This window comes from Lactuca serriola, chromosome 8 (genome assembly GCF_051521515.1).
Source record: "Lactuca serriola cultivar US96UC23 chromosome 8, Lser_US96UC23_V15, whole genome shotgun sequence".
Classification (NCBI taxonomy): Eukaryota; Viridiplantae; Streptophyta; class Magnoliopsida; order Asterales; family Asteraceae; genus Lactuca; species Lactuca serriola.
In genome coordinates, this window is record NC_136415.1 from 287556071 (window position 1) to 287566164 (window position 10094).

The following is a 10094-nucleotide window of genomic DNA, read 5'->3' on the forward strand; positions in this document are numbered from 1 at the left end:
CATGAGGTTAAGAATTACCGAATTCAACAAAATTCACAACAACCTCATGAATATGCACACGAGTGGCGCGAACGATTTTGATGTCTTTCTCACGACACTTAAGTAATACCAATAGTCACAAGCAACCTCAAAAACTTTTCCTTATGTAAATGCTTGGTATGAATTGAAGAAATGTCGCAAATAACTTATTGACAATGATTTGGTTTCTTCCGGTTCGAAGCGCTCAAGAAAATCTCAATCATATAGTCAATCACAACAATTAGACGGACGGACATTTATCGACATCAACGATGACCCGGATGAGTTTCAAAATGAAGAACCTCTACGTTGGCCATTGGAATAAATAAAGCGTAGAAAGCGGCTTCCGACTCTTGTTCGAAAAATTCGCATGCTAATAGTATCGATCACTTTAAAGAGAAACATGAGTGATACATCTAACTCCAAGAACGGAAGGTTGAGATCATGGAAGAGCAAAAAAAAGATTATAAAGAAATGTAACTTGTGAAAAAAAACGAACGATCTGGAAATTTTGAATATGGGAACCAAAGATTACAAGAGGGATGATCTAGACATATTTCCTACGGTCAAAGAAAGCATCAAAACTAAATATAGAAATATGTAACTTTTTTTTTCAATGTTTTGTATTTTTTCAATGTTCTTTTTCAGGTTTAAAAGAAATTTAAAATAACTTAATGACGTAGAGTGGTGGATATACCTACGGATGCAAACAAACCAAGCTACTCATAAACTATTCGGGATCGAATCAGTAAAAGATCGAATCAAAATCAATTTTAAACAAGCCCAACCCGAGCTCGAGCTCGAGCCTATATTACTAAGCCTGATTAGACTCGCAAGCATAAACGAGCCTACATATATATAACACAAATTTTATAACATTACTTTTATATATTAAAATAAATAAATATTTAATAAACACCATTTTTGAAAATTAGGGTATATCGTATACCAGTCGAGCCAAAGCCTGTATAATTCTACACGGGCCGATCTTGAACTTCGTTCCATAAAGCTCGAAACGAAATGGGACGAAAAAAATTAAACAAGTTGAGCCCCTAGTCAAGCTTGGGCTCGGATCGACTTATTTGCACCCCTAGATATAATAATTTCAATATGGTGTTGGTATGTGATGGGGCATTAGTTTTCCAATGGTGAAGTGGTGTGTATGCTCGTACCCTTAGGCTGGAAGGTGCGGTGTCATCCTTATCATATTTCACCTCGTTTTGCCAACAAGATTACCATGGACCATTTATGTTATACCATCATTTCCACATCCCATATGAGAGAGAGAGAGAGAGGCGAGTTCTCAAGCCATACGAAGAAAACCACACACTAAACATGGTGTTACCATGACAAAAATATTGATGGGTTTTATACAAAAGAACATCCTATATGCTCATGCAAAACCCTAAAGCTTGGATCTAGGTTTCTCTATTGTACATCCAATTCATCCAAGACTTGTAACCCTAGATCTAGCATACATAATTCGAAATTATCATAATAAGAACAGATCTAGATGATTACCTCTTTCAATTGGCTTGATTCTTCTTGGTTCTTGAGCTTAAAGTCACAAGTGTAACTCCTCTAATGGCTTACAAACACCACAAGCAAGAAGGAAGCTTATGAGAGAGGAGAGAGGATGCTAAAATTTGGCCCTAGGGATCTCTTGGAATACCAGTGGTCGAAAATTGCATGTAAGGGTCTCTATTTATACTGTAGGTTGCTAAGGTTTCAGGTAAAACCCTAATGGACAACTTAATCACCAAGCAACCCATGGAACCTTCTGGAATATAGCCTATGGACGAAATTTTGATGGATCCCCATCATAATTTCATTCTCCCTTTGATCCATTAGGTTTCCCAGCCCAAAACTCAACTATCACACATTTGACAGTTTAAGCCCCTTTATTTAATTAATCTCTTTTAGTCACCAAATTAATTCCTAATTAATTTATGACCAATATTAATTAAATAATATGATTTCTCCTTTAATATATTATTCTTATAACATATTAATAAATCACAATATCCTCTCTCTCATTAAATTACCTTGTCAAGTTGCTTTGGTGAAGACAACCCAAAAAGACCATGCACAACCGGGTTAAGTACATACCAAATATAGTTACGGGCTTAGACACTAATCTAACAGTCTCCCACTTGGATAAGTCTAGTAACTATATCTCACATATGACTTCAGGATCTGATTAGCAATCGTAGCTCTTATACGCCGCTGTCAACTCTGATCAGTAACTTGTTCTTTAGTTAAGGGATCGTATAGTCCTCTGTTCTAGATAACATGCTGACAATCACATGGAACTTACTTATTGTCCAGCACTTTGTTCCTCGATCTCTGATTTGTTTGACATAGAACTTAGTTGAACACATCAACTTTGCTCTAACCGGGCCCGGCACATAAGTCCAACACTTTGTCCCTTATTATTTTATTTTTCAATCATCTTTTATTACAACAATTAAAAAAAAATAATATGTATATATATATATATATATATATATATATATATATATATATATATGTGAGAAAAGTGAATATACATTACAGCTCCACCTAAGCTTAGGCACTGAACCACATAAAACTATATCACTTTATCAACTAAAGACTGTGATTAACGAATTCACGATTAACACTTGAACCGGCAGATGTGTGATTGAAGCAATAACTTTGATAAGGAAGTAAAAATATTGATTATCTTCGACCTTCATGATGATGGATAACAATAATGTTCAATGGGGTGAACTAATAAACGATAATGAAAGAAAGAAAAAGTGAATGGTTAAACAATAATGGAGGTATGAAATGATATGTGAGATAATATATTTACCAAATGAAAATCGAACCGAGATTATTTACTAAGTTAAAACGACACAGTTTAGAGTTTTAGTACCTAAGCTTAGCTGAGGTTGTAATGTATATTCCCTATCGCATATATATATATATATATATATATATATATATATATATATATATATATATATCAATCTCCCCTCCCCCTAAAGCCTACAATACATATCTTCGTGCATTTTCATGTAACGAATTTATCAACGCCATCACTTGCTGGAAGATATGAACGTCGACGCACCACCGTCAGCCGCAGTCATCACCACATGCAGCTATCGTCATTGTCGTCGTCACAACCGCCACCTCATGAAAAAATTCTGATTAGAACACTCCCTGTTTTCCTGTAAAGAAAAAAATGTTAGAAAAATAGTAAATCAGAATAACAGTATATATTACTTGGATTGATTCAATGATCATGTTTTATACACTTTTCGAAATCTGTAATTCGCCCATTTTTCCTGGGGTACACGAAATAAGAAGTACGATAATTCAAGAATACAAACACTTCGAATTACATGCCTAATTTGAATTGAGAAACACAGAATACCTTTTCTTGATGTGTTCTTGAGAGATAGATCAAATCTTAATGAACAAATTTCACGTGTATGTTATGTAACCTGATTTCTGGAACATGAAAAATGATCTTATACCCTCGTACCCTTAAGTCATCACTCCCACCGAGGACTAGAAACCATTTCTTGGTCCTCCGAAGGTACTTAAGAATATTCTTAGCTGCAATCCAATGAGCTTTACCCGAGTTTCCATGATATCTGCTGACCATGCTCAAAGCAAAAACCACATCAGGGCGAGTACAAGTCATAGCGTACATGATTGAGCCAACTGTGGAAGCGTAAGGTACTCAGCCCATCTAAGCCTCTGTACTCGGGCTCTGAGTCTTACTCAACTTGGTATTGCTTTGGATTGGCAACTCCCCTTTCTTGTAATTTTCCTTACACATCACATTATTTCCTAGATTATCTACACACAGATACAGCTTCATACACAACATCATAAGGTAATGCTTTAAAATAAAGAACATTATTAAAGAAAGCATTTATTCGACCATTTTCATTATCAAAAGAAAAGGTAAACCCTTGTTTGTACAAAGCATGAAAGGAAATAATATTTCTTGCCATTTTTGGCGAATAACAACCTTTATTCAAATCTAAAATAAACCCACTACTTAGCCACAAAGAATAAACTCCAATCTTGGTGACAGGTCAAGCTTTCCTATTCCCCATGATCAAGTTTATCTTTCCATGCTCCACATTCTCACTTCTTCTTAGTCCCTGCAAAATAGAACATATATGAATACCACAACCGGTATCAAAGACCCAAGAGTTAGAATAGGGTGAGTTATTAGGTAGAATAGTGTAAATACCTGCATGGTTGGGTTTAACTTTCCCATCCTTCACATCTTGCTGGTACTTTGGGCAGTTCCGCTTCCAATGAGACTTCTCATGGCAATAGAAGCATTCAGCCTCTTTTGGGTCAGAAGAAGGAGTGACGAAACCTTTCTTGGCTCCACTTGAAGAGGAGCCATCAAGGGTCTTACCCTTGGTACCCTTTGAAGGGCTCTTCCTCTTCTTACCTCTACCTTTCCCGATTGCCAAGATAGGGGCGGAGTTTGGAGTAGGAGTAGGAGTGTTAATAATCGACTTACCCTTGAGACCACTTTCTGCGGTCTTCAAGAGTCCTTGAAGTTTGCTGAGTGTGACCTCTTCCTTATTCATGTGGTATATCATGTGGAATTGATCATAACATGAGGGTAAGGAGTGCAAAGTAATATCTATTGCAAGCTCCTCAGGGAAGTTCACATTAAGCTTCAGCAAACGATCCACATACCTTTGCATTTTCTGCATGTGGCTCGTGACGGATTCTCCGTCCTTCATCCTGGTTGTTATCATGGAGGAGATTATTTCATACCACTCTTGACGAGCACTCTGATGGTATCTTTCCATCATATCTTGGTGCATCTCAAAAGGGTGGTAGTCCTCATAGGACTTCTGGAGTTCAGCTGGCATGGTGGCCATCATGATGCATGCCACTTTGGTGGCATCTCTTTCATGAGTCCGGAAGTCAGCAATCTCCTGAGGAGTAGTAGTGGACTCATCGATCTCCTTGAGCTCCTTATCGAGGACATATTCCTTGTCCTCGTAGCGAGTCATCATCCTGTTGTTCCGGATCCAATCCATAAATTTGGAATCATCGAAGATGACCCTCCCACATAGGTTCATGAGGGAAAAGGAGTCGGTAGGTTTTGAGCCAGAAGCAGTGTTGTTGGAAGACATCTGAAAAGAAGAGAACAAGTTTAGTTTAGATTATAAAGATAGTCCTTAATAAAACACCCAAATGTAATATTAAGGCTAGGATCCAATCATAATATATCATAACTTAGAAGAGGTATGTCGTAATCTAAGCTATAACATATTTGAAAGGTAGGTGAATGACGATTCACCAATTTCCACCATGAAAAATGACATATAAATATTAGGTTTTTAATTGGTTCTTAGAAATTCCTAGATTCTTTTGAGATTCAATGAACTTTTCAAAGGCATGTTTTAATCTCGAGTGTGCCCTCCAAGTTTTGTGACTGGGATACCAAGGATCACAAAATGAGGTGTGAAGTAACCATGCAAATCACTTGGTATCCTTAATGTTTATCACTCAATCGATGTGCCGGTTAACCACACACGCTCCACCGATACTATGATAAACCTTAATTCACCCTTTACCTACCTTGTTATGTCCAGGTTAGTGTGTCGGTTAACCACACACGCTCCACTAACGACTTAATCAAAGTGTAAAGTGTAATTTCATGAATTAGCACCTTATTCACATTTTCCTAAAGTAACTAAGATTGAGAATTTAATAAAACATTTAGTTAGTTTATACTATTCATCATACTTTTAATGACAATTTATAAGTCATTTTCCTACTCGTTCGACTAACGACCCTCCACCGATCAAGGAAGCGGTGGGTGAGAGTGGACACCCATTAAGTCTCCATTTTATACGCAACAAACTTATACCCCCCCCCCCACTAATAGACCGGCTTCGTAAATGAGACCTACTAACGGTAAGATGACTTGCTCTTATACATACATACATACATATATATATATATATATATATATATATATATATATTATTAACTTATAATATATATTGGAGCTTAGAAGAAGAAAGAGGAAGTGGAGTGTTCCAGAAGTGAAGGTAGACCCAAAATCTACTCTGTGGAAGGCATCAAATCAGGTAATACCCCCCCCCACTTTGCTCATTAGCTCTTAGGTTCCTTTTGTCCCCAATGGGTGGTCTTCAAGCCTTAAACCCCCCCCCCCCCAAATTTCGTGTGTATATGTGATAACCAGACCCTAGGAACTGAGACCCATGAGTTGGATCCGTTGCATGTCTCAGGTTTGGCCAGAATGGGTAAAGAGTCGAAGGGGACTCGGCGAGTGCCAAAGTGCACTCGGCGAGTTCCATGAAGATGGCCTTGAACTCGACGAGTTGTTCTTCAAACTCGGCGAGTCCCTTGAATATAGCCTTGAACTCGATGAGTTGTTCTTCCAACTCGGCGAGTCGTATAAACTTTCCCCGATTTTAGTAGGGTTTAAGTGTAGAAGGTCCAACCCTTCGTAACCGCACACGGAATTAGCAATTTAACGTGTAGCTATAGTCCCAGAATCTCCAAATCTCCAAGGTTGATGTTCTAAGGGAAGATTGGAGCGAATTGTGAGATATGTTCGTCGGACTTGGCGAGTCTCCCTTGGACTCGGCGAGTCCAGTCGCGAGTTTGTTAGTTGTCCCCGTTTAGCGAGTCAGGCTGACTCAGTGAGTGGGAACAGGGACCTGATGAGTCAGAGTCGGACTAGACGTAGAAGGACTCGGCGAGTCGCTTTATGGACTCGGCGAGTCCAGTCAATCAGAGAGTTGACTTTGACCAGTCATTTGACCTAAGGGGTATTTATGAGTATCTAATCCATGTTTACGGATTTATAGCCGGAGGGATTACCGGTGCGGCAGCCAGGCGTAGGTTGAGCAATTTTTCAGCAGCTACTCTCGAGGTGAGTTTTCCTTCCAGTAGGGACGGGTCTAAGGCACCAAGGCCGACCCGTATAGACGATATGTTAGTATTGGAGTGTGGGCAGAGCCCGTATCTCATAGTTGAGTTTGATTGTCATACCTGCTAGTATGATAGAATTGTTTATACACGTTGTCTGTGTGATACTTGTATGTTATGGTTCAGTAATGGGGTGTGGGCGAGGCCCGTATCTCTCAGATAGCGGAGTGTGGGCGAGGTCCATATCTCTCAGATAGCGGAGTGTGGGCGAGGCCCGTATCCCCATGGGTGTAGGCGAGGCCCGTATCCCCTAGCTGTTCATTATATGATTGTATGGTATGTGGCATTATGGGGGAAACTCACTAAGCTTTGTGCTTACATTTTACAGTTTTGTTTTCAGGTACCTCTTCATCGAAGGGGAAGGAGCTGGCGCGGTAGCGGCACATCATACACGCACTCTGTTTTCCGCATCATGATCTATTCTGGGATTTTGTACTCTGACATTATGGTTGTTTTTGTGTGTTGGATTTCAGACACGAAATATGTTTATGAAATGTTATGATCAGGCGATGTTTATTTACTAATGTTTTTCAAAAGCACTTATTTAAAAATGAAAAATTTTGGAATGTATTTTTGGGATGTTACAAGTTGGTATCAGAGCCCTGGTTTGAGGGATTCGGATACACCTTCGGGGGTGTCTGGACTCAAATCAAGGGATTAAAAGATTTTTTTTTAATAAATAATAATTTTCTAAAGACTAAGTAAAAAAGTTTCGAGAAAGAACAAGGTGTATGATGTGCGCGACCGGCCGAGCTCAAGTAAGTTTTCCCCAAAGTACCCATACAAGTTATCGTTGTAATTATCGGTTTCAGTTTTAGTAGAACAACATGCTAGAATAGGACTAAGGATCTAGGAATGATGCCTTATGTGCCTGCTTTATGTGTTCCAGCTTTTTGAAAATTGCATGCTAGTACTGAGTAGACAGTAGTAGGATAGCCTGTTTAGGTTATGTCTGATAGTATGAGCTTAGCATTGTATGCTAGTACAAATCAGTCAGTATGATAGCCAGAGTAGTATATACTTGATTATGTGTGCTCAATGCCCGAATGCTGCTTGCTATGTGCTTTTAGGGGTTCTAGTCGTCTTTCACTAACTAGTAAACGAATATGTTAAGTTACATATTGCAAGGACTAAATAATTTCAGAAGGTTGGGTCTAGCCCTATTTCGCAGCTCTTGTTTGAGTCCAACCGTTGTAGGATAGGACCTTTCATTCGAAGAATTATCTAGTCTGAGTAATATGCAGTAGTATTCGCGAGCTAGTTAGTGGAAGAAGGCAGGAACTTCTTATGCAGCTGATGGTGGAGGGTGGGATGGTGATTACCTAGGGCAAACCTAGGATGAGACTAGCTTGAGATCAGCAGTAGTAGTAGAAGGGATTTGGTGGAGCCAAGGCAGTTCTTGAGGAAAGTACGGATAGATGTGGAAGGTAGTATGGGCCCGTACTACTGGAAGCAGAGGATCCGTACTTGAATCGAGGAAGGCTGAGGAAAGACCAGGGACCTTACAGTAGATGTGCTCCCTCTAGATGTATTAGTACCACTAACAGTTGTCGTTATGTAATGCAGAATGGTGGTACTACGTTCGAGGCCAACAGTTGGCGGTTCGGGAGAGGGATCGGGTTCGGGTTCAGGTTCCGAACCAATAGATGAGAGGTTACACGAGTTCATCGTTTCAGAGATCACCAGAGGCATCCTTGAGTCGACCCCCATCATTTTCGGATCGATCAAGGAAGGGATAGCTGAGCTGATGGAGGACCGCCTCAGGGCGTTCAGGAGTGACATGGCATCTGGCCAGTCAGGATCTCACACACTATCCTTCAAGGACTTCAGGAGCAGCGGTGCGACGGATTTCCATGGGGCGAAGGACCCTATTGTGGCCAGAGATAGAGACTGGTGGGAGTCTGTTGGTGACTCATTGGGAGCCTCTGTTGTTGAGGCTATGACATGGCCAGACTTTGTGACCCGGTTCAGAGCAGAGTTCGCACCTGCAGTGGAGCTCTAGCAGTTAGCCAAGGAGTTTTTGGATATGAGACAGACGACGAAGACTGTGGCGGAGATCACCGCCAAGTTCTAGGAGAGGGCGTTACTGGTGCCCCAGTATGCGGGTGACGAGGATATGAGGAGAACCCGCTACCACGACATGCTGCGAGCCGACATTCGGGAGCATGTCAGTTTTTCAGCTTGCCCGACCCTGGATTCTATGATTGCTAGGGCGAGGGAGAGGGAGATAGATCTGGAGCACATCTGGAAGAGGAAGGTAGAGGAGGGACAAGTGACAGGGGCTTCGGAGAAGAAGCCCAAGGGATCAGATGGTAGGCTGAAAGGTCACTCAGGACCAGGCCGCTGCAGGAAATGTGGCGGGTCGCACGAGGGAGCGTGTAGGTTGGGATCGTCGGGTTGCTACAAGTACGGCAAGAAAGGACACTTTAGTAGGGATTGTACTGCCCCTACTCCGGTTTTTTAGACATCTGAGTTGCTGTGTTTCCACTACAACCAGAGGGGCCACAAGAGGGCCAACTGCCCCCAATTGGCAGCAGCCGCGCCAGTAAAGGCGCCAGCTCCAGCGACCCTGCGGATTACAGATGGCCGGCAAGGCAAGGCAGAGGCTCCGATGGTGAGGATCCGGGCATTTCAGCTGACAGCTGAGGAGGCACGCGCTACACCCGATGTGGTGACGGGTATGATTCTTTCCCCCTGACTTATTTATATGATGTTTATGATATTGATATGTGCTCTGTGTGTATACGTTTAGGATCGTTCCATGTGAACGGTATCCCAGTACAGGTGTTGTTCGACTCGGGTGCCACCCAATCGTTTGTTTCTCTTGCGCTTAGCAAGAAGTTTTCTGAGTCTGTATGCATGTTAGAATGCCCTTTAGAGGTTGAGATTGTGGACAACCGGTCAGTGCGAGCATCTGAGGTCTTCCGAGATTGTGTGCTAAGGTTATTTGAGGAGCGCTACTTGGTGGATTTGGTTCCCATTCCATTGCGTGGGAACAAGGTGATTATAGGCATGGATTGGCTCAACCCTAATAGGGCGGTGATCGACTGCGCGCAGCAGCTGGTGCGGATCAGAACCCCAGGTGGGGGAGAGCTAGTGAT